Raw genomic sequence first — 23,795 nt, forward strand, 5'->3', positions numbered from 1 at the left:
GCTTGTGTTTCCTGTTGAGGAGAGTAGTCACTCTACCTGTTCTCTATGCACTGCAAACTGAATACCTTCACATCCACTATATTTTCTGCTTCAGGTACTGGGGTTAACTGGGGTTCCACCAAGATGAATGCTGAGCAGCATTCCTTGTCACTATCCCTTGATCGTTTTGGGGGTGTAAGCAACTGTTGGGTTGTTTTTTGTTTGTTTTTTTGATACAGAAGAGAAGTGTCTCCACTCATACAGAGTGCATATGTAGCGGTAACCCCATAGAAGCTGCTGAGTGTAGTAGTCCATCTGTCACCCTGCCCAGCCAGGCACACACTTTTCACTCGCTCAGAGACATGAAAGCAGTCCTTGCACTTGTTTTTTATGTTTTATTGAGGGGAACTAAACTTGGATGGGGATGGAGAACTTATGAGATGCCAAGGTAATTAACAGTTAATGTTGGATCAAATTATAAAAATTCCCCAAGGGGATCCATGGCATTTGAATGTAAAGCTTTGACTCCTCCGCAATATCGGAGTAATATATGGTAACCTTAATAGAGTGGGTGGGGTCCTATACCAGTAGGTAATCAATCAGGGCAAAAGGCAAACCAATGATCAAAGGAATGGCCACTCGATAAAGAAGGTATATTAGAACCAACAGCAGTATAATGAAAAAATACAAAAAAGCTTTATTGATAATAAACAAATGCACACTGAACAAAGCAGTGGTTTACCGGTATGACCAGCAACCTTCCAGGTCACCAATAAAAAGTGGGACAACGTTCTCACAAGTTAAAATGTACACAGCGGAGCTCAGGGCATACACACACAATCACCAAGCTAAATACACACAGCAGGGACAGGGGAACTGGTGGTGCCGGTGCTGCACTGGTTCAACACAAGAGGGGTAGATCAGGGTAATCCACGTGGAAGTAATATTGAGTCTACAGTTCTCCCAGCATAATCATAATAAAAATGCAGCTGGGATATCTATGCACAAATCCGTGTCCCCTTAGTTGACACTTTATAAAAACAGCAGCTTGTCATGTGTTTGGGCATCTATGAAAGTTACTAGTTCCCACAGCAGTGGAGTGTCACATTAAAAGTGGATAAAGACGATCCAAAGCAATCATGCAGCAGTCCATGGAACCGGAGCCATCAAGGGAAGTGGAACATGTAGGTTATAAGGATATTCCTTGGGGCTCCTAGTAGTGACAGTCCACTGGAATGCAGCCCTGTCTTGGGTGTGCTGCAGCCCGGCTCATGGGAAGGTCATCAGGTGACAAACTCCACCTAAACAGTCTGTTTATTGCTGCTTGTCTTCTCCTGTGCCCCTAACAGGCTTCACGGAGATGGTGAGCAGCTTAAAGCATATCACCATAGTTGGCTGTGTCAGCTCCGAATTCGCTGGTACGTGTTATGTCAACGCGTTTCACACATCATCGCGTGCTTCATCAGGACGAATTAACGGTCAACGTTGGGATTACTACATACATCACAGTTTATACATACTCCTCTTCTCCTCCTGCACTTCCTTACTTGCAGTGTATCACTACTTACTCCTCCAGCACTGTAGGCCTGACACTGGCTCAGCCAGGCCTAAAGCAGGTGCCTTTTACAGGCAGGGACTGCGGGTCCCTATGGTGTAGCAAAATAGAAAGTTCCAATGCTACCTGTCCCTGTGGTTACTGCTCCCAGTACCACCTCTTCAGGCACTGTGTCAGGTACTCACCAAGGCCGAGTTGCTGAGAGAGGCTCCCCTTGCAGCTGGGTGCACGATACCCTCTGGAAGTGGCACAGCGGGTATTGGGCACGAAGAAGCACAGGTCGCCAGCAGGTAATGGAATAGCTGGAGGTTCTTGAGGTAGAGAAGTGATCTGTGCTGAGTGGCTGACACCTCACCAGAACTGGCTAGGCAGGAGTCTGGAGATGAAAACTGGAGCCGGATGCAGAGGGTCAAACACACAGGCAAACATACAAGAACAGGCCAGGGGTCAAACACGAGGAGACAGAGGCAAAGTCCGAGAGCAGGCCGAGGGTCAAACACGGGTAGTCAAGCAGGCTGAAGATCCAATACTGGGATGAGGCAGAAGCAAAGTCCAGAGCAGGCCGAGGGTCAAACACGGGTGATCAGGCAGGTAGAGAAGTCCAGAAGGTTAGCCAAGGGTCAAGCACAAGAGAGGTTCAAGCGAGGTCAAGGTCGATCCGGGTCACAACGGGCAGGCACAGGTTCACAGGTTCAGGAACAGATTTACAGGAGCTGAAAAGACAAAGCAGCAACAAACACAGGACATAGCTGTCTTTATATAGGCCCGCCAGGGAGACGTCCCGCTGTGCGCGCACGCGTTTGTGCTGATGCGCTGCGTCGTGCACCCACGTGAGCTAATCCGTTCGGGACACGCTCTCTTACCCGCTGATCGTGTAAAAGTACGCGCTGATGTGCAACTCTACCACGCATTCGCATGGGGAAGTGCCAATGCTGACAGGCTCTGATTCTGCCATTCCCCTGACAGTGCCTCCCCCTAAGGGGCAACCTCTGGATGCCCAACCTAGCCCAGATCCCAGGATGTTTTCTGTGAAATTCTCGCACTAAGCGAGGAGCATGGACATTGCTAGCAGGCTCCCAAGAATTGTCCTCCGGGGGATACCCTTTCCACTTAACTAAGTACTGTTCCCGTCCCCCCCTCCTTCTGCAGTCTACTATTGCCTCTACTTCAAATTCCTCCTCTCCTTCAACCCTGATTGGTGGAGAAGGTAGTTGTCCTCTTCCTGGGAAACAGTTGGGGGTGACCGGCTTTAGTAAAGAGGCATGGAACACCGGGTGTATGCTATAAGAGCTAGGCAAGGTCAGTTCGAAAGCCACGGGGTTTACAACCCTCTTAATTTCAAAAGGTCCAATGAACTTTGGGCCTAGTTTGCGTAATGGGCAAGGTAATTTGAGATTGATGGCAGATAGCCATACTTTATCTCCAACCTTGAAACTTGGGTTACTTCTTCTTCCTCTGTTATAGTACTCTTCATAGCTCTTTTGGGCTTTCTTCATAGTTTCTTGAATCTGCAAGAAGTTTGTTTGGATAAAACGTATTCGGTCTTGTATTGCAGGAGTTGTGACTTCAGGAATGGAATCTGGGAGAAAGGAAGGGTGAAAACCATAGTTTGCCCAGAAAGGTGTTTAGTTGATGGCAGAATGTATAGAATTGTTGTAGGCGAACTCTGCGCACGGTAAAAGAGAGGACCAGTCATCTTGGGAACAGGAACAGAAACACTGGAGGTATTGCTCTAGAGATTGGTTCGTCCTCTCTGTCTGGCCATTGCTTTGTGGATGATATGCGGAGGAGAGGGATGTCTTGATTTCTAGACATTTACACATATCCTTCCAAAATTTTGAAGTGAACTGAATTCCTCTGTCGGAAACAATGTTGTGAGGAACGCCATGGAGTCTTATCACTTCTTTTATAAAGACTTTTGCAGTTGTGGAAGCAGAAGGAGTGCCTACTAGGGACAGGAAATGTGCCATCTTTGAAAGGCGGTCGACAACCACTAGGATGGTAGTAAACTTCTCGGAAGAAGGCAGATCAACGATAAAGTCAATAGAGACCTCTGTCCAGGGACGTTCAGGTACGGACAAAGATCTTAAGAGTCCCCATGTCTTGGCGTTGGATCCCTTATTGCGTTGGCAAGTAATGCAAGATTGTATATACTTTCTGCAGTCTTGTCTCCAACCCGGCCACCAGAAAGAGCGATTAATTAGTTCGGAGGTCTTCTGTATACCAAAGTGTCCTGCCAACTTGTGATCGTGAAAAGTTTGTAAAATCTGAAGTCTTACTGAGGGAGGAACGAATACCTTGTTTTGGGCCCACAACAGACTGTCTTTCTTTTCCAGGGAGGACACTTCGGGTTCAGTACATTGGCTGGAGGCGTGCGTAATAACTGATCTAAGGTTGGGCTGAACGTGACTAAGGAAGTTGTGAGGAGATAGGATGGTTCCAGGTTCTTCTGATTCATTGGTTTCTGGGAACATACGGAAAAGTGCGTCTGCCTTCCCGTTCTTAGAGCCAGGTCGGCAAGTAATATGAAAGTTGAACCTGGAGAAGAACAAGACCCAATGGGCCTGACGAGGTCTAAGGCGTTTAGCTGTTCAGAGATACTCCAGGTTACGGTGGTCTGTGAAGATCATGATGGGTTGGGATGCCCCTTCCAGTAAATATCTCCACTCTTCTAAGGCAAATTTTATGGCTAGTAACTCTCGATCCCCAACATCATAATTCTTCTCCGGAAGGCTACTTTTACGAGAGGCAAAGGTCACCGTGTGGAGCAGGGCTTTTTGACCACTTCTTTGAGACAGGATTGCCCCTATTGCTGACTCCGAAGCATCCACTTCAAGCACATAAAGTAAAACTGGGTTGGGATGTTGGAGAATAGGAGCCGACATAAAAAGTTTCTTTAGTTCATTGAAAGCTTCCTGAGCTTCCGGGGACCATTGAAATCTAGTCTGCTGGTGGGTTAGTTGAGTGATAGGGGAGATGATGGAAGAGAATCCTTTAATGAATCTGCGATAAAAATTGGCAAAGCCAACAAATCGCTGAATTCCCTTCTTATCTACGGGAGCTGGCCATTCCTGGATGGCCTTAACTTTCTGTGGATCCATTGCGATCCCTCCTACCAAGATAATGAACCCGAGGAACTGGATGGTGTCCTTTTCAAAGTCACATTTTTCCCCCTTTAGCTATAGACCGTGTCTTCTGAGGATCGAGAGTACTTTCTTCACATGGGTACGATGTATTTCTAAAGTGGTGGAAAAGATCAAGATGTCATCGAGATAAACGATTACAAAGTTATCTAGATACTCACAGAAGATGTCATTGACTAAATGTTGAAAAGTAGCCGGGGCATTGCAAAGCCCAAAGGGCATCACCAAATATTCGAAGTGCCCAAATCTGGACCAGAAGACTGTCTTCCATTCGTCTCCGTCACGTATCCAAACCAGATTGTATGCTCCCCGGAGATCTAGTTTGGTGAATACTTGAGCGGTTCGGAGACGCTGGAAAAGTTCAGGAATAAGAGGGACCGGGTACCTGTTCTTGATAGTAATTTTGTTAAGCTCCCTATAGTCCACAAAAGGCCTCAAGGATCCATCCTTCTTTTCGACGAAAAAGATTCCTGCTCCATCTGGGGAAGAAGAAGAACGGATAAATCCTTTTTCAAGATTCTCATCGATGTAGAAGCGGGGGGCTTCTAGCTCAATCTCTGATAGAGGAAAAATGCGGCCAAAAGGGATCTCGGACCCGGGTAGGAGATCAATAGGGCAATCATAAGGACGATGGGGTGGCAGACTGTCTGCTTTCTTTTTGTCAAAAATGTCCAGAAATTCATAGTATGCTGCGGGGACATATTGAAGGTTATCTGGTACTGGTTGTAGAGTTAGACAAGGAGCCGCTCTGTCGTATTTTGGCGAAAGACAATGCTGGGAGCAGTATGTACAGGAGAAAAGGATTTCTTTCTTGCTCCAATTTATCTGAGGATCATGGGCCTGCAACCACGGAAACCCCAGGATGATGGGAAACATAGGTGAGCTTATAATGTCAAAGCGGAGAAATTCTGAATGGCCAGAGTCCGTGAAGGTGAGGATAGGCTTAGTTTCCTGAGTGACAGGCCCAGAGCAGGGTAGGGACCCATCTGCCACATGGATTTGCTCCTTGACTAGTAGAGGAACGTGCAGGCTTTGGGCTAAAGATGCATTAAAGAAACAACTGCAGGCTCCTGAGTCAACGATGGCCGGCAACCGGACCTCCTCTTCCGCCACCTGTAATGAGACCAGGAGGACAAGGTAAAATTGGCTTGAACTAGCAACTTGAAAGTTCATGGTAGACTGTGGACGGCACTTACTAGGTCTAACAGGACAGTTGCGTAAGAAATGACCGGCCTCCCCACAGTATAGGCAAAGGTTGGCTTGACGCCGGCGGAGTCTTTCATCAGGAAAGAGTGGGGATCGGACTAAACCCAATTGCATGGGCTCACCATTGGAGGATGAGGAAGAGGCCGCAGAAGGTACAGGGACAGGTGGCACCCATGGCATCATCCAGGTGGGTCTTGGGGACTGGAAACGCTCGGAGTGACGCTCCCGTAAACGTCTATCAAGTTTAGTAGCGAGCTGGGTCAGGTCTTCCAGGGAGGCCGGAGTGTCTACTCGAGCCAGTTCGTCCTTTAGGGTTTCTGAGAGTCCTTGGCGATATTGATATTTAAGAGCAGCCTCATTCCAATTGGTGTCCCCAGACCATTTTTGGAATTCCACAGTGTAATCTTCCACAGGTCTTTTTCCCTGGGTCAGGGTATGCAGAATGGACTCGGCTGTAGCCATGCGCTGTGGGTCGTCATATAGCTGGGCCATGGAGTCAAAAAATTTGTCTGCCGAGTCAAGGAGGGGGCTCTTCTGCTCAAGAAGGTTGTGAGCCCAGGATTGCGGTTCGTCAGATAGTAAAGAGATGATAAACCCCACTTTCACAGATTCAGAATAAAAAGTCCTGTGTTGGAGGGCAAAGTAAAGTAGACAAGCATTTTTGAACGCTCTGTACTTCTTCCGGTTCCCGGAAAATCGTTCCGGAATGGGAACTCTGGGTTCAGGAAGGGTCATTACTACTGCAGGAGCTGGGTTGACGTGATCCCGAGAGGAAGATGTCCCACTGGCAGATGCTGACATGGTGTCCGAGGGGCTAGGAAACGTAGTTAAGTGTTGAAGACGGCCTTCAATCTGGAAATAGCCGTCCTGGATTCTCTGAACAGCCTGGGTGAGGGCTGAAACCTGCTAGCAGAGTGCCTCAAGGGGAGAGCCAGCTCTGTCGGCCTCACTCATGGCTGGTTTGTACTGTCAGGTACTCACCAAGGCCGAGTTGCTGAGAGAGGCTCCCCTTGCAGCTGGGCGCACGATACCCTCTGGAAGTGGCACAGCGGGTATTGGGCACGAAGAAGCACGGGTCGCCAGCAGGTAATGGAATAACTGGAGGGTCTTGAGGTAGAGAAGTGATCCGTGCTGAGTGGCTGACACCTCACCGGAACTGGCTAGGCAGGAGTGTGGAGATGAAAACTGGAGGCGGATGCAGAGGGTCTAACACAAATTACAAGAACAGGCCAGGGGTCAAACACGAGAAGACAGAGGCAACGTCCGAGAGCAGGCCGAGGGTCAAACACGGGTAGTCAAGCAGGCTGAAGATCCAATACTGGGATGAGGCAGAAGCAAAGTCCACAGCAGGCCAAGGGTCAAACACGGGTGATCAGGCAGGTAGAGAAGTCCAGAAGGTTAGCCAAGGGTCAAGCACAAGAGAGGTTCAAGCGAGGTCAAGGTCTATCCGGGTCACAACGGACAGGCACAGGTTCACAGGTTCAGGAACAGATTTACAGGAGCTGAAAAGACAAACCAGCAACAAACACAGGACATAGCTGTCTTTATATAGGGAGACGTCTCGCTGTGCGCGCACGCGTTCGCGATGATGCGCTGCGTCGTGCACCCACGTGAGCTAATCCGTTCGGGACACGTGCTCGTACCCGCCGATCGCGTAACGGTACGTACTGATGTGCAACTCTACCACGCAGGCGCATGGGGAAGTGCCGATAATGACAGGCTCTGATTCTGCCATTCCCCTAACACACTGCCAGCCCTCCTGGCTGCAGCTACCTTGCTCCACTGCCCGTGACACCACCATCCTCCAGACTGGCTCTGCACCCATCCTAGGCTGCTGCATCTCAGGCGTGCCTCCCAGTCCTCCCAACGGTGTGTACACTCACCAGGCCTCCTGGCTGCCTCTGTGGAACTCCTGGAGACTTGCCCGGCAGTGTTCTCCCGCTGTTCTCTCTTGCTCCTCCTGGGCCTCCTGGCCAGGACACCTCTGTGGGTTGTAAGAGGGTCCCGTTCGCACCCTATCCCAGGCCCAAGGTCACCCCCCCTAGACTGGGGATCGCCCTCAAAGGCTCCGACAGCCTAACACTCCATCTCCATCTTCCACCTGATACAACTCCTCCCCAGCTGGGCTGACCCTGGGTATTTAAGGAGGCCTGCCCCCTGCCAATCCAGATTGGGGTTTGGTCAGGGCTCCTTAGAACACCCCAGGTGGCTCCACCTCCCTTCTTCACCTCTCTTTCCAGAAAGTACCAGGAGATTCTGGAAAGAAGTAGGAGGTCCTGGTGACACCACCTGTGAGTCACCCAGCACTACTCTGAGCCATTCCCAACACAGATCACCAAAACACACCTACCCGCAAAAAGAACTACATTGCTCTTCTAGCACACTAGAGGGTACTACACATATATATAGAGCTGATATGTGAGTACCAAGGGTACTGGGCTGTGCGCTCCCTTTCGAGGAAGCCCTGGCACTACTATCAGCCGGAAGTTAGAGAAAGGGATAACCCTGTTATTGAGAAGGGGGCATTGTGATCTAAATCTATGAGAGGATTGAATCTCTCCGTTTCTTTATTTTGACAAGACGCAGAGTGCATATCTGATAAGAAACAGCTTTAGTACTTGTAAGATTATTTTGTTCAAGTCATATTTAATGGCAGTCCTATCTGGACTTTCATTTACTTGTTTGTTTTATGAAGGAGGATGGGCAGACACTGGTAAATAGTTTTTGGGTCTGTAATGACATTGGGTAATCTGGTTTTGCCAGTCTAGTTGCTACCCTGTGTTCCCTGTGGGGGCCATGGCATGCTTGATGATGCAAGATTTAGACCTGGTTACTTTATTGATGAGAATTTTTTTCTATTCTATTCTGGACAAACATTTGCATCCCTATACCATTATTTCCTTATAGGTGTGAACACGGGGGCAAAACTAACCCTGGAAACCTGCTTGCCACTGTGGGAGGAGTTACATAATGTAGTTATGCCTAACTTTTACTTGTCAGCTGGTTGAGTTTTATGCTGCCCCAGCCGGGAGGGTTAGTGTTAATATGTTTTCCTGGTTTCCTGGTTCCTGGCTTTCTTGGGTCCGACCTACTGGTCCCTTACTTTGTAAAAATAGGAGAGGGTTCTGATTCTAGGGTAATGAGTGAGTAGGTGGGCATATTACCTGATATGCTGCTGTTACCAGGATTCAGCCACACAGCCTTCTGCCCAAACTGGAGCACCTATGGATAAAGAGCCTCTTCAAGAATAGGAGACCCTTAAAAGCTACAAAACACCCAAAGACACCAATGATGATATAATAAAGGATCAACACATGCTTCTCTCAAGACAGGAACAAGGTAAGCCTATGCAAGTTTACTACGTTGTATTTTGCACCCAGAGTTTAGTGCTTTAGTTTTTGTTGTAAGTACACTATTGTTTTGCTTTTGCAGAATTATATTTTTTGTTTAAATAGTGTAGGAGTGGCTAGGTGGTACCGTAGGATGCAGCACCTCATCCCCAAAATAATCAAAATAGCTATTGGGTATGTGGATGGGGGATTATAACGGTGCTCAGGTCAAGGGGTATGTAGAAGAAAAGCGCAAGAAAGGAGAATTTGTAAAAGACAAAAGTTACAAACTTTATTAATGGTAATACACAAATAGGAAATTGCACTTAGAACAATAAACACATTAAAATAGGTACGTATACTGTATATGACCCATAGTATGATGAAGTAGGCCAGATGGAAATGGCCGACAGAGAGGGGGGCTCAATTTCCTACATGTTTCGCCAAGGCATTGGCTTCTTCAGGGAACAAGAGCTCAAATATGGATATATAGAGGGGGTTCTGTGTATGGAGATATAGAAAACATCATGTAATCAAAAATATATTTAACAATACAGCACATCATATACATTCAGAAGGATCAATATTGTGGTTGGATAGACATGCAACCCAAGGATCCCACCAGTCCTGACAATGCAAACGTACCTGCGGCGTCAGTACCAAGGGGGAGGCCGTACGAAGGCGTCACCACAGGGGAGTAAGCAGGCCGCACCGTAAAATGTGCCTGCAGGGGGTATACAGTAGACCTGGCAATGGAGTGTATTGACATTGTGTAAGTAATAGTTGAGTTTAACAAACGAAAGGCAGGGGATAGTTACATGTCGGTTGCATGAGGCTAAAATGTGTAAAAGTATATGGGTAGTATAACTAAATCGCATTGAAAAAGTATAAACTCACGTTTTTCTCTAAAAGCAGGTAGAATAGAGAGGACACAGAGTGCCTGCAGGTGGATAAACACATACACAGCAAGACAGTCGATGGGGTAAGCCAAATCGGCGGTCAGTTGAAAAGGAGCCTGAGTGAAAGAGTAAATTGCTTGAAGGATAGTACTAATGATTACTTTAAATTTGACTAGGCAAAGGTCATCAGAAAGGTACTTACTTAATATAATCAGCTATCAACTGAAGATGTAATGGTGATGCAGTGACACGAATGGAGTGTCTGGCTTGGAGGTTTTTTAATTAGGTAGTCTTTGAAGTAAGGTAGCAATTACGGTGCCTACCTAAATAAAGTGAATACAGGAGGGAAGTTTTAAGACAGCATGGATTCTAATGGGCAGGTGGAATTGATAAGGGAACAAAGAGTATCTTACCTAGTAAGCCCTATAACATATAGTGTCACTCGGAGGAGAGCAGTATTGGCCAAGAGAATGGGTGATGAATCCCAGGTAGCTCCTATAGGTAATGATAAGGGGCACTATAAGTAGTACACAAAGAGAGAATCATTGCGAAATACCATCAGAGAAGGGGATTACCTGGATGCTGTGTGTGGAGTGGAAGCAGGCACGTCCCTCGTCCAGCAGAGGGACTGGGGAACTGGCCGGTTGCTGATATACCCCCCACATCTGATCAGATACTGATCAGGTGTGCGGACGCAAGAAGAAGGCATCCGCGCCTGCGCACATTGCGGTGCCGTGGAACTACACGTTCCATCATGCAACGCGCGCGCATGCTCAGAGCTAACGGGCCAAGTGGCGAATGGGAGAGCGAGACGCATCGGAATGGGAAGTACCAAGGCGCATCCCCCTCCCACCGGCTGATGGAAACAGAAGGACCAGAGAGTCCGAGTGCGGCGCGGACACCATGGGCAGACAGGAATCTGCCCTGGGCGTCCGTACAGGCACGAACAGCGCTGGCGATGCACCTCCCGAAGGGGGAGCCGGCGCCACGACCATCACACCAAGGCACTAAGAGGACGGAGATGCGATGCAGTCCGGTGGTGGGGCACGTCAAGTGCATGTAGGGGAGTGGGCGGAGACACAGGGTGAGGGAGATATGCCTACCCTCACATGGCAATCCATAAGAGTCCATAGGGATGCCGAAGAGTGCCTGTATGTCAGCCCACAATGTCCAGCCACAAACTGAAAACCATGCATAGAGGACCACAGGGTCCTGGTTACAAAGTAGAGCGTCTGAAAGGACAAAAAGAAATACTGATGTGACATAAACTAACATTATAGGAACCAATGGGTCAAAGGCATGTAATTGGTGTTGATACAAAATCAGAAGATTTTTTAACATATCTAAAAATGTAAAAAAAGTATTGAGGTTGAACCAGACTTGAAAAATGAACAATAAAAAATGTACATTTGTGGCAAACAACAATATCACGATGGTGTAGGGTGTATAAAAAGAGCTGTAAGGGGAACCACAGGTGCAGCCTTGGCAAAGAGACTGGGGAGCAAGGAAATGAAAGGCAGAGCAAAGAAGAGAAAAAGCGGAACGAAAGGGGACAGGTAAGTGAGGGCGAAGACGGTAGAAACTACAGACGACGCTGACTGAGGGGTGGGCATAGAGAAAGGAGAAGTATGATACATTGCGAGTATGAAACACCCAAATAAAGATATTAAAGAAAGGGTTTAAAACTAATGTATTCATTGAGTCCTGGAAAATTGGTGGCATTTAAAATATGGATCCATTTTGTTTCAAGTCTTAATAACGGTTTGATGTGGTCACGAATGCGGATCTGGAATGGACGTTTAGTTTTGCCTACATAGTATGAGCCGCATTGGCATTGAGCCAAATATACGACACCTACGGTGGCACAGGTGACACGATGTCTGATGGCATGAGTGTTTCCATTAGGCAGATTCACCAATTGTGAGTTGGTGACAAATGCACATATGTCACATCTGCCACATTGGTATGTACCTGTGGCAGTGTGCCCACTCCAGATCCGCATTCGTGACCACATCAAACCGTTATACAAAAACATCACTACCACTGCTATCAACAGGCACATCGCTGCCCAACATAATTCTGATCCCCATGTGATCTTGTTTTCCGCACTCGAACATGTTCCTCCACATATTAGAGGCGGCAGCATTGATAATAAGTTATTAAGACTTGAAACAAAATGGATCCATATTTTAAATGCCACCAATTTTCCAGGACTCAATGAATACATTAGTTTTAAACCCTTTCTTTAATATCTTTATTTGGGTGTTTCATACTCGCAATGTATCATACTTCTCCTTTCTCTATGCCCACCCCTCAGTCAGCGTCGTCTGTAGTTTCTACCGTCTTCGCCCTCACTTACCTGTCCCCTTTCGTTCCGCTTTTTCTCTTCTTTGCTCTGCCTTTCATTTCCTTGCTCCCCAGTCTCTTTGCCAAGGCTGCACCTGTGGTTCCCCTTACAGCTCTTTTTATACACCCTACACCATCGTGATATTGTTGTTTGCCACAAATGTACATTTTTTATTGTTCATTTTTCAAGTCTGGTTCAACCTCAATACTTTTTTTACATTTTTAGATATGTTAAAAAATCTTCTGATTTTGTATCAACACCAATTACATGCCTTTGACCCATTGGTTCCTATAATGTTAGTTTATGTCACATCAGTATTTCTTTTTGTCCTTTCAGACGCTCTACTTTGTAACCAGGACCCTGTGGTCCTCTATGCATGGTTTTCAGTTTGTGGCTGGACATTGTGGGCTGACATACAGGCACTCTTCGGCATCCCTATGGACTCTTATGGATTGCCATGTGAGGGTAGGCATATCTCCCTCACCCTGTGTCTCCGCCCACTCCCCTACATGCACTTGACGTGCCCCACCACCGGACTGCATCGCATCTCCGTCCTCTTAGTGCCTTGGTGTGATGGTCGTGGCGCCGGCTCCCCCTTCGGGAGGTGCATCGCCAGCGCTGTTCGTGCCTGTACGGACGCCCAGGGCAGATTCCTGTCTGCCCATGGTGTCCGCGCCGCACTCGGACTCTCTGGTCCTTCTGTTTCCATCAGCCGGTGGGAGGGGGATGCGCCTTGGTACTTCCCATTCCGATGCGTCTCGCTCTCCCATTCGCCACTTGGCCCGTTAGCTCTGAGCATGCGCGCGCGTTGCATGATGGAACGTGTAGTTCCACGGCACCGCAATGTGCGCAGGCGCGGATGCCTTCTTCTTGCGTCCGCACACCTGATCAGTATCTGATCAGATGTGGGGGGTATATCAGCAACCGGCCAGTTCCCCAGTCCCTCTGCTGGACGAGGGACGTGCCTGCTTCCACTCCACACACAGCATCCAGGTAATCCCCTTCTCTGATGGTATTTCGCAATGATTCTCTCTTTGTGTACTACTTATAGTGCCCCTTATCATTACCTATAGGAGCTACCTGGGATTCATCACCCATTCTCTTGGCCAATACTGCTCTCCTCCGAGTGACACTATATGTTATAGGGCTTACTAGGTAAGATACTCTTTGTTCCCTTATCAATTCCACCTGCCCATTAGAATCCATGCTGTCTTAAAACTTCCCTCCTGTATTCACTTTATTTAGGTAGGCACCGTAATTGCTACCTTACTTCAAAGACTACCTAATTAAAAAACCTCCAAGCCAGACACTCCATTCGTGTCACTGCATCACCATTACATCTTCAGTTGATAGCTGATTATATTAAGTAAGTACCTTTCTGATGACCTTTGCCTAGTCAAATTTAAAGTAATCATTAGTACTATCCTTCAAGCAATTTACTCTTTCACTCAGGCTCCTTTTCAACTGACCGCCGATTTGGCTTACCCCATCGACTGTCTTGCTGTGTATGTGTTTATCCACCTGCAGGCACTCTGTGTCCTCTCTATTCTACCTGCTTTTAGAGAAAAACGTGAGTTTATACTTTTTCAATGCGATTTAGTTATACTACCCATATACTTTTACACATTTTAGCCTCATGCAACCGACATGTAACTATCCCCTGCCTTTCGTTTGTTAAACTCAACTATTACTTACACAATGTCAATACACTCCATTGCCAGGTCTACTGTATACCCCCTGCAGGCACATTTTACGGTGCGGCCTGCTTACTCCCCTGTGGTGACGCCTTCGTACGGCCTCCCCCTTGGTACTGACGCCGCAGGTACGTTTGCATTGTCAGGACTGGTGGGATCCTTGGGTTGCATGTCTATCCAGCCACAATATTGATCCTTCTGAATGTATATGATGTGCTGTATTGTTAAATATATTTTTGATTACATGATGTTTTCTATATCTCCATACACAGAACCCCCTCTATATATCCATATTTGAGCTCTTGTTCCCTGAAGAAGCCAATGCCTTGGCGAAACATGTAGGAAATTGAGCCCCCCTCTCTGTCGGCCATTTCCATCTGGCCTACTTCATCATACTATGGGTCATATACAGTATACGTACCTATTTTAATGTGTTTATTGTTCTAAGTGCAATTTCCTATTTGTGTATTACCATTAATAAAGTTTGTAACTTTTGTCTTTTACAAATTCTCCTTTCTTGCGCTTTTCTTCTACATACCCCTTGACCTGAGCACCGTTATAATCCCCCATCCACATACCCAATAGCTATATTTTTTGTTTAAAAGTATATGTAGCACCCTGATGTCTTGGCAGGGATGCTGTTAAATTTAGTTGCCAGGGGTAGTTGCCTTGGCCAATTGTTAGGAGGTCAAATGATTTCACCCTAATTCTGGAATTGTGCCACTTCTCTCTTCTGTCGTTAGGTGGCCGGGTACCTGGTGACATTAGATAAGACAAGGACATTGCAAGGACAGATTAGGAATGAATGAGGTGTCTCAGCCAATGGGCAGGGATTTTCTTGGATCCCTTGGCCTGCTGGGAGAGCCTATTTATTTGGGTAGGGTCAGGTGATCGGGGTTCTGTGCCACCTGTACAGCTGTCTGGGTGGACGTGTGTTGTATTGCCCCGGGCTGCTAGGCCGGAGTCTGAGGCCTATCCCAGGGGCATCTGGCTGCTAGGCTATCTGAGGGGCCTATCCAGAAGCAATAGAGCAGCATAGGGTTGGGACTAAAGCTTGCAGTCCAACCAGAAGTGACGGTTCTGCCGGCTGGAGAACCTGTCGTAGTCAGATGTAGAGGGGAAGCTGTCGCCACTAAGGGACCATCTATCTTATTACCAGGGACCACTGTGAGTAGCTGAAGCAACTACCAGAGCAGTGTTCTCACCAACCGGGGATGGTGAAGAATTGGGAAACTTCAGCAGGTGCCAAGCCAGGGATCCAGCCAGTGGAGGTGACGCTTGCAGAGCAGTATTGTGTGTCAAGCCAGGGACCGAGCAGGCCAGTGGGGTGACACTTGAGGAATATCTGTGAGAGCCAAGCTAGGGACCCAGCAGGGACACCGGTGTGACGCTTGAGGAAGATACTAAGTGAGAAGATTGGAAGAGCTCAGGGGATCCTGTGGCAGTGGATCAGTAAGTCTAGTGAGAGAGACTGGGAGCTCAGTTGAGTGAACATCTACAAGAGGAAATTGTAGGGGAAGTAAAGGAATTGTTACAATTTGTGTTAGAAACTGTTACAAGACTGTTGCCATAGGAGACACCTATCCTACTCGTGCCGATGTGGTGTCTTGTTTGATGCCTTTCCCTGCATGGCTGTCTACCTGTAGAAGTCTCGGAGTCTGCCAATTAACATTGCAACTACTAAAGGGTATCCTGGCCTTAACCCTCTCTCCCACAGTTCTGTTTAAAGGGGTTGTAAAGGTAAAAATTTTTTCACCTTAATGCATTCTATGCATTAAGGTGAAAAAACTTTTGACAGTACCGCCGCCCCCAGCCCCCCCGTTTTACTTACCTGACGCCTCGAATCTTCGCTCCTCGTCCTCGTCAGCTTCATTGCAGCTCAGCCTGGTCGCTGATTGGCTGCAGTGGATGGATTGAAAGCAGCGCAGCCATTGGCTCGCGCTGCTGTCAATCACATCCGATGACGCGGCGCGCCGGGGGGCGGGGCCGAGTGATACAGCGAGCGGCTATAGCCGCCGGCTGTATCACGGGAGCGCGCCCGCAAGCACTCACCACCGTGCGAGGGAGCTCGCATGAAGGTGGTAAATGCTTGCGGGGAGGAGCTGAAACAGCCGCCGAGGGACCCCAGAAGACCAGGTTCGGGGCCACTCTGTGCAGAACGAGCTGCACAGTGAAGGTAAGTATAACATGTTTGTTATTTTAAAAAAAAAAAAAAAACATCTTTACAACCCCTTTAAGAGACAAAAAATCTTTTAGCATTCAAGAAGTGTCTGGCGCCCATTAATCTACCTAGTATTGCACCCACCATACCTCGTAACCCACTCTACACAGAAGGATGTCAGCTGTCCCTGACTCTGGAGGTCACCATTAGGCCTACATATAGTTTGGATTACATTTTATTTTTTTTACAGAATGTGCTTACCTGTATGGACTAAATTCCCAGTGTGTTTTCCTGCAGCAGTGAATAAAGTGCTATTACTATAAAGCTGTGTGTATGGGTCACTCCTGATTGAGGAGGCAGTGCAGTTCCCCTAATTATAACAGTGAAGTTGGCCATACACGGTTAAAAAAATCGTTCAAAAAATGGTTGGATTTCTAAAGATCTGTCGAATATGCATGCGATAATGCCATCATTGTATCGATATACACTATATTACCAAAAGTATTGGTACGCCTGCCTTTACACGCACATGAACTTTAATGGCATCCCAGTCTTAGCCCGTAGGGTTCAATATTGAGTTGGCCCACCCTTTGCAGCTATAACAGCTTCAACTCTTCTGGGAAAGCTGTCCACAAGGTTTAGAAGTGTGTTTATGGGAATGTTTGACCATTCTTCCAGAAGTGCATTTGTGAGGTCAGGCACTGATGTGGATGAGAAGGCCTGGCTCGCAGTCTCTGCTCTAATTCATCCCAAAGGTGTTCTAATGGGTTGAGGTCAAGACTCTGTGCAGGGTAGTCAAGTTCATGCACCCCAAACTTGTTCTTCCATGTCTTTATGGACCTTGCTTTGTGCACTTGTCCAAATCATTTGGTGGGGGGGGGGGGGGGGGTATGTTATGGTGTGAGATTGTTTTTCAGGAGTAGGGCTTGGCCCCTTGGTTCCAGTGAAGGGAACTCTTAATGCGTCAGCATAGCAAGACATTTTGGACAATTTCATACTCCCAACTTTGTGGGAACAGTTTGGGGATGGCCCCTTCCTGTTCCAACATGACTGCACACCAGTGCACAAAGCATGGTCCATAATGACATGGATGAGCGAGTTTGGGGTGGAGGAACTTGACTGGCCTGCACAGAGTCCTGACCTCAACTCGATAGAACACCTTTGGGATGAATTAGCGCAGAGACTGAGAGTCAGGCTTCTCGTCCAACATCAGTGTCGGACCTCACAAATGTGCTTCTGGAAGAATGGTCAAACATTCCCATAGACACTCTCCTAAACCTTGTGGACAGCCTTCCCAGAAGAGTTGAAGCTGTTATGGCTGTAAAGGGTGGGCCAACTCAATATTGAACCCTATGGACTAAGACTGCGATGCCATTAAAGTTCATGTGTGTGTAAAGGTAGGCGTACCAATACTTTTGGCAATTTAGTATATGTCGCCTAATTATTGACAAATTAATGATTGATAACAACATAAATGGTAAACTTTTCGGCGATCTATTACGCAATCCGGGGTTAAATTTTAACATGGGCATGCACTGTAGATATTTTTAAACTGCTTTTTTATCGGACTCAGTACTGTTTAGAAAATTGATTGTTTAGGCTCAAAATATCAGACATAACATTTTGAAAGTCAAATGATCGAGCGTATCGAATGCTTTTTCAAATGATTTTCTAACAAAGTATGGCCAGCTTTAGTATGTCCATACAATCAAACTGACTGACCCTTAAAATATAAAGAGCATTTTTATAACATGTAAATATGACGAAGTGTGCCTCTTACTATTCATTTTCATCCAGATAATTCGCCTGCGAGCTACCTTGGGTCAAGTGAGGCAAAGAATTGATTAGTAATAGGTGGATCCAGTAATGACATGCTTTGCCTGTTAGGACAGACCTCACATTCCTAACCAAGATACTGCCGGCGTTTTGTCATCCAGATGAGAAAGTCTACATTCTGGAGCATGGCTGGACATAGAGTAACATGGATACATCATTGTGATCTGGTGAGTACAGTCTAATGAGCATTAGATGTATGAATGTAACCTGAGATACCATAGAGAACCTAGACACTAATGCATCTCAACACCAGTAAAGTGTGCTTGTTCCTGGAACAGATAATTCATTATGTGGTTTATTTCAAGAAAAAAAACCTATACAGGCTTTTGGTCGGTTTATTTATTTATTTATTTTTTTAAAGTTTTTAAACTGTTGTTTTATATTGCCTTTTCAAAAGATCATTTTGAACAGAGTGGTGAAGAGCTAGAACCTCACGTTTTTCGTTTCCATTTTATTTTATTAAAGTTTTTCAGGTATATGAGACAGAAATTAAGTTTACTTTAAACTGAAAAATTTACGCCTTGCCCTGTTACCTATCCTAGATATGACTTTGTGTAGCATCACCAACTCCTCTGTGGTTTTCTCTATCCCGTTACTTTACGGATGTCTGGAATACCTTGTTATCATATACTTATGATGTACCGTTGTTTTTTTTTCTTTTCTTTTCTTTGTATTGTTTTTTTTTTTGTTATTAATAAAAACTTTTCTGTTAAAAAAAAAAAAAAAAAAAGAACATTTACATAAAATCTAGACATGTGCAATTTGTTTCGTTCCAAATTCGTTTTTTAACTAATTCTATAAAAAATAAAATAACAAACATATCATACTTACCTCCTCTATGCAAGGGTTTTGCAAAGAGTGGTCCAGATCCTCCTCTTCTGGGATTCCCTGGCGGCACTCCTGGCTCCTCCTCCACATCGAGTGCCCCCATGGAGAGCCGAATTCCATCGGGGCACTCGCGTGGGCGCGCTCCCGAGTCCTGTTGCTGCGTCCATTGACACAGACAGCAGGGCACGGTCCCGCCCCCTGCTCCAGTATCACTGGATTTGATCGACAGCAGCGGGAGCCAATGGGATGAGGTCGGAAGAAGGTCGGAAGAAGGTCGTTCGCGTCATGTTCATGTACATGGCTGTTCCTGTACCTGCTGCCCGCTCATAGTATATTTACTGTGAGCAGTAGGCAGGTGGTTAATAAGGGTCAGTACCAACACACATTTTGTGTTTACAAACACTGATGATTTACTAAAACTGAAGCACTAAGAATCAGGGGTGTTGCTAGGTCTTCCAAAGATCTGGGGATAGAGCCCATAGCAGCGGTCATTAACCTGTTTGCAGGCCTAAGGGGGGGAGGGCGCGCCAGTGGTAAGCAATTTTTCACGGGCAATGGCTGGTGTTGGTGCTTCAATCAGCATGGCACAATGGTTGATATGGTGTCAGGGTGATTGAAGCGCATTGTTTCTATTGTTACATTCTAATATATAATGAAGTGGTTCAGCTCACCATAATGCAGAATCAGTGGGAGCCCTGGGCGTGTCACTTGCCACATCTCCTGCCATCAGATGCAGCGTGTCACTTGCCACCATCGCTTGTCACCAGATGCAGCGTGTCACTTGCCACCGTCGCCTGTCACCAGATGCAGCTTATTACTTGCCACCGTCACCTGCCACTAGATGTGGATTGTCACTTGCCATGTCACCTGCCACCAGATGTGGATTGTCACTTGCCACTGTCACCTGGCACCAGATGTGGATTGTCACTTGCGACCTGATGTGGATTGTCACCTGCCACGTCACCTGCCACCAGATGTGGATTGTCACTTGCCACGTCATCTGCGTGTCACTTGCCACCGTCGCCTGTCACCAGATGCAGCTTGTTACTTGCCACCGTCACCTGCCACTAGATGTGGATTGTCACTTGCCATGTCACCTGCCACCAGATGTGGATTTTCACTTGCCACTGTCACCTGGCACCAGATGTGGATTGTCACTTGCGACCTGATGTGGATTGTCACCTGCCACGTCACCTGCCACCAGATGTGGATTGTCACTTGCCACGTCATCTGCCACAATTTGCAGATTGCCACATCACCTGCCACCATTTGCAGATTGTCACTTGCCACATCACCTGCCACCATTTGCAGTTTGCCACTTGCCATGTCACCTGCTACCCGATGTGGATTGTCACTTGCCACGTCACCTGCCACCATTTGCAGATTGTCACTTGCCATGTCACCTGCCACCATTTGCAGATTGTCACTTGCCACCTGATGCTGGTTGTCACTTGCCACCTCACCTGCCACCAGATGTGGGTTGTCACTTGCCATGTCACCTGGCACGAGGTATGGATTGTCACTTACCAACTGATGTGGATTGTCACTTGCCATGCCAGGCTGTGAGGGCGGAAGAGCGGTGATGTGGAGCGGGCAGAGAGAGATGATGTCACCCCTGCTCGTCCGCCTGTTCGCTTCTCTTCTCTCATCTGCCTCTCGCCTGCCACAGCCACGACCCGCTAGTTAGGCAGGCACCCTGCAGCAAGAGACTCAAAGCTATGAACCCCAGATTCAGGGCTATAGCCCCAATAGCCACCCCCTAGCAACACCACTGCTCAGAATCTGGTGCAGCTGTGCATGGTAGCCAATCGGCTTATAACTTGAGCTTGCTCAATTAAGCTTTGACAAAAAAAATCTGGAAGCTGTAGCATAAAATTATAGGAAACCCCGTTAAAATTTAAAGCAACTTTTTTTTGCTAAACTGGCACTGCTCTCAGGGGTAATTGAATTAGAGATTTGTACTCATTCACCCACAGCACCAGAATACAGAGATACCATGCCAGCTGAGTGTATATCTATATCTATCTATCTATATATATATCTATATATATATATAGATATATATATAGATATACACTGCAGATGAAAAGGATCCCTCACCTCCTGCACAGCCATGCACACTGAATCTTCACAGGCACACAGAGTCAGAAAACAGTCTGTAGCTTTGTTTTTTTGTTGTTGTTTATTAGGGGGTTAATAACATGGATGGGTATGTGAGGTTATGATATGCCCACTTGACTTTAGCAAACTTCAGGGACAACTTCCTATATACAGCTATATACAGACTCTTCTTCACTTTCCTCCTGCACATGCTTGGCCTCCTTCTTGCTCAGCCTCTGCTGGTACACTCCTGGGGGAACTTGACAGTCTCCTTGTCCGTTCAGTAACAGCCCATTACGGGCAGGAACTCACAGTCCCTTGACAGTAGCACACATAGAGTGACACAGCATGTAAGTTTCCCTTTGCGGTCACTAATCCCAGCACCACCCCTTCAGGCCCTGCCAGCCCACCTGGCTGCAGCTGCCTTTTTACACCAGTCCACCCAACTCACTCTTCACCAGCCCACCCATCTGACTCTCAGGAGATTTCTCAGGGAAAGGACTGAAGACTTAAGCCCATTACTGTCTTCAAGGGAGACTGGCTACATGTGGCAATCTCCCCCTTTGTTAGTCCTCACCAGTGTTGAACTACTCTTCTTGCTCCCGTGCCTCCAGGAAAGCTTCCTCCCTTGTGTCTTTGGCAGGAACTCTCCAGCACCTGGCCCAAATCAGGTCACCCCCCCAGACTAGAGGGTATCCCTTAGGGCCACCAACAGCCTCCTCAACACTGCATCTCCATCTTCAAGCTTGCCCTGCTAGCATGGCCCATGTCTATTTATGAGGTGAAATCTATCCCCTGTCTAGCCCACTACTGGGAATTGGCTAAGTCCTCAGAAATATGCATGACAGCTGCTCCTAACCCCCGCACTCTAATTCTAGAAGGTTCTCCAATCTTCCAGACCCCAGGGGATTTCCTAGAACATAGTCTTTAACCTACTAGGCCTCCCGGGAGAGGTTCTGCAGGCCTCAGGCCTAGTAGCAGAGAGTCACCAGAGCCAGTAGAGGGGCTTATTCAGATTGAGTTCTTCATACCCATTAGAAGAGGATGTGTTATACCCTAATGTAACTACAAGTTGTGCAGGAGGAAACCAAGAGTGCAAGGAGAAGCAAGTTTGGGCAGATGGTGAAGAGAACTAAGACCATTACTTTTACACGGTCAAAAGTGATGTTTCTGTCCCTCACACGGTGATGGATGGAGAACTCTTAGTAACAGCAGTCTGCATGGAGATGCAGGGAGCAATAGTCTGCATAGGAGATGCAGAGGGAGTAACAGTCTGCAGGGAGCTGCAGAAGATTTCTATTTAGTCAAGTGTGCACATTCAAACATCAGGCTCTAACTATGATCAAAGTATACTGAAACTGTAAATATGATGGCAATGATTTATCCTATGGGCATCCGATATCCCAATCCCTATCCAAGTTGTACCCCCAATAAAACAACAAAAACGAAGCTTGCAAATGACTGTTCATTGTCTCTGGAAAGGATGTATGAAGTCTGGCAGTGGGGTGATTTGGCGGATCGTTTGTCAGTAGTGTTCACACAATGGCTACATAAGATTGATGTAAATCTTATCAATATTTGTTAATGATTTAAAACCTTGTTTATGTATACATATGTAATCCGTAAAGATACAGTATATACATGTGAGCAACTGTATTTGATCGTTATATTCAGGTTCCTCTTGCTGCTTTTCAGTGCTACACAGTGGTTGTGATTTACTACTCTTTTTTACAATGTTAGTAAAAAAATAAAATAAATTAAGATACTCAAAGTTGTAAATCGTGGACATACTTGAAAAACATTGGCCATATCACCTATGAGTATGAGCTAAATTATTGTGCCTAAATGTACAGTTGCAATAAAAAGTATGTGAACCCTTTTGGAAAGATATAGATTTCTGCACATATCGGTCATAAAATGTGATCTGATCTTCACAACAATAGACAATCACAGTCTGCTTAAACTAATAACACACAAAGAATTAAATGTTACCATGTTTTTATTGAACACACCATGTAAACATTCACAGTGCAAGTGGAAAAAGTATGCGAACCCCTAGACTAATGAGATCTCCAAGAGCTAATTGGAGTGAGGTGTCAGCCAACTGGAGTCCAATCAATGAGATGAGATTGGAGGTGTTGGTTACAGCTGCCCTGCCCTATAAAAAACACACACCAGTTCTAGGTTTGCTTTTCACAAGAAGCATTGCCTGATGTGAATGATGTCTCGCACAAAAGAGCTCTCAGAAGACCTACGATTAAGAATTGTTGACTTGCATAAAGCTGGAAAGGGTTATAAAAGTATCTCTCAAAAGCCTTGCTGTTCATCAGTCCACGGTAAGACAAATTGTCTATAAATGGAGAAAGTTCAGCACTGCTGCTACTCTCCCTAGGAGTGGGCGTCTTGTAAAGATGACTGCAAGAGCACAGTGCAGACTGCTCAATGAGGTGAAGAAGAATCCTAGAGTGTCAGCTAAAGACTTACAAAAGTCTCTGGCATATGCTAACATCCCTGTTGGCGATTCTACGATACGTAAAACACTAAACAAGAATGGATTTCATGGGTGGATACCACAGAGGAAGCCACTGCTGTGCAAAAAAAACATTGCTGCACGTTTACAGTTTGCTCAAGAGCACCTGGATGTTCCACAGCAGTACTGGCAAAATATTCTGTGGACAGATGAAACCAAAGTTAAGTTGTTTGGAAGAAACACACAAC

The sequence above is a fragment of the Aquarana catesbeiana genome, linkage group LG01 (genome assembly GCF_042186555.1).
Source record: "Aquarana catesbeiana isolate 2022-GZ linkage group LG01, ASM4218655v1, whole genome shotgun sequence".
In the NCBI taxonomy this organism is placed as follows: Eukaryota; Metazoa; Chordata; class Amphibia; order Anura; family Ranidae; genus Aquarana; species Aquarana catesbeiana.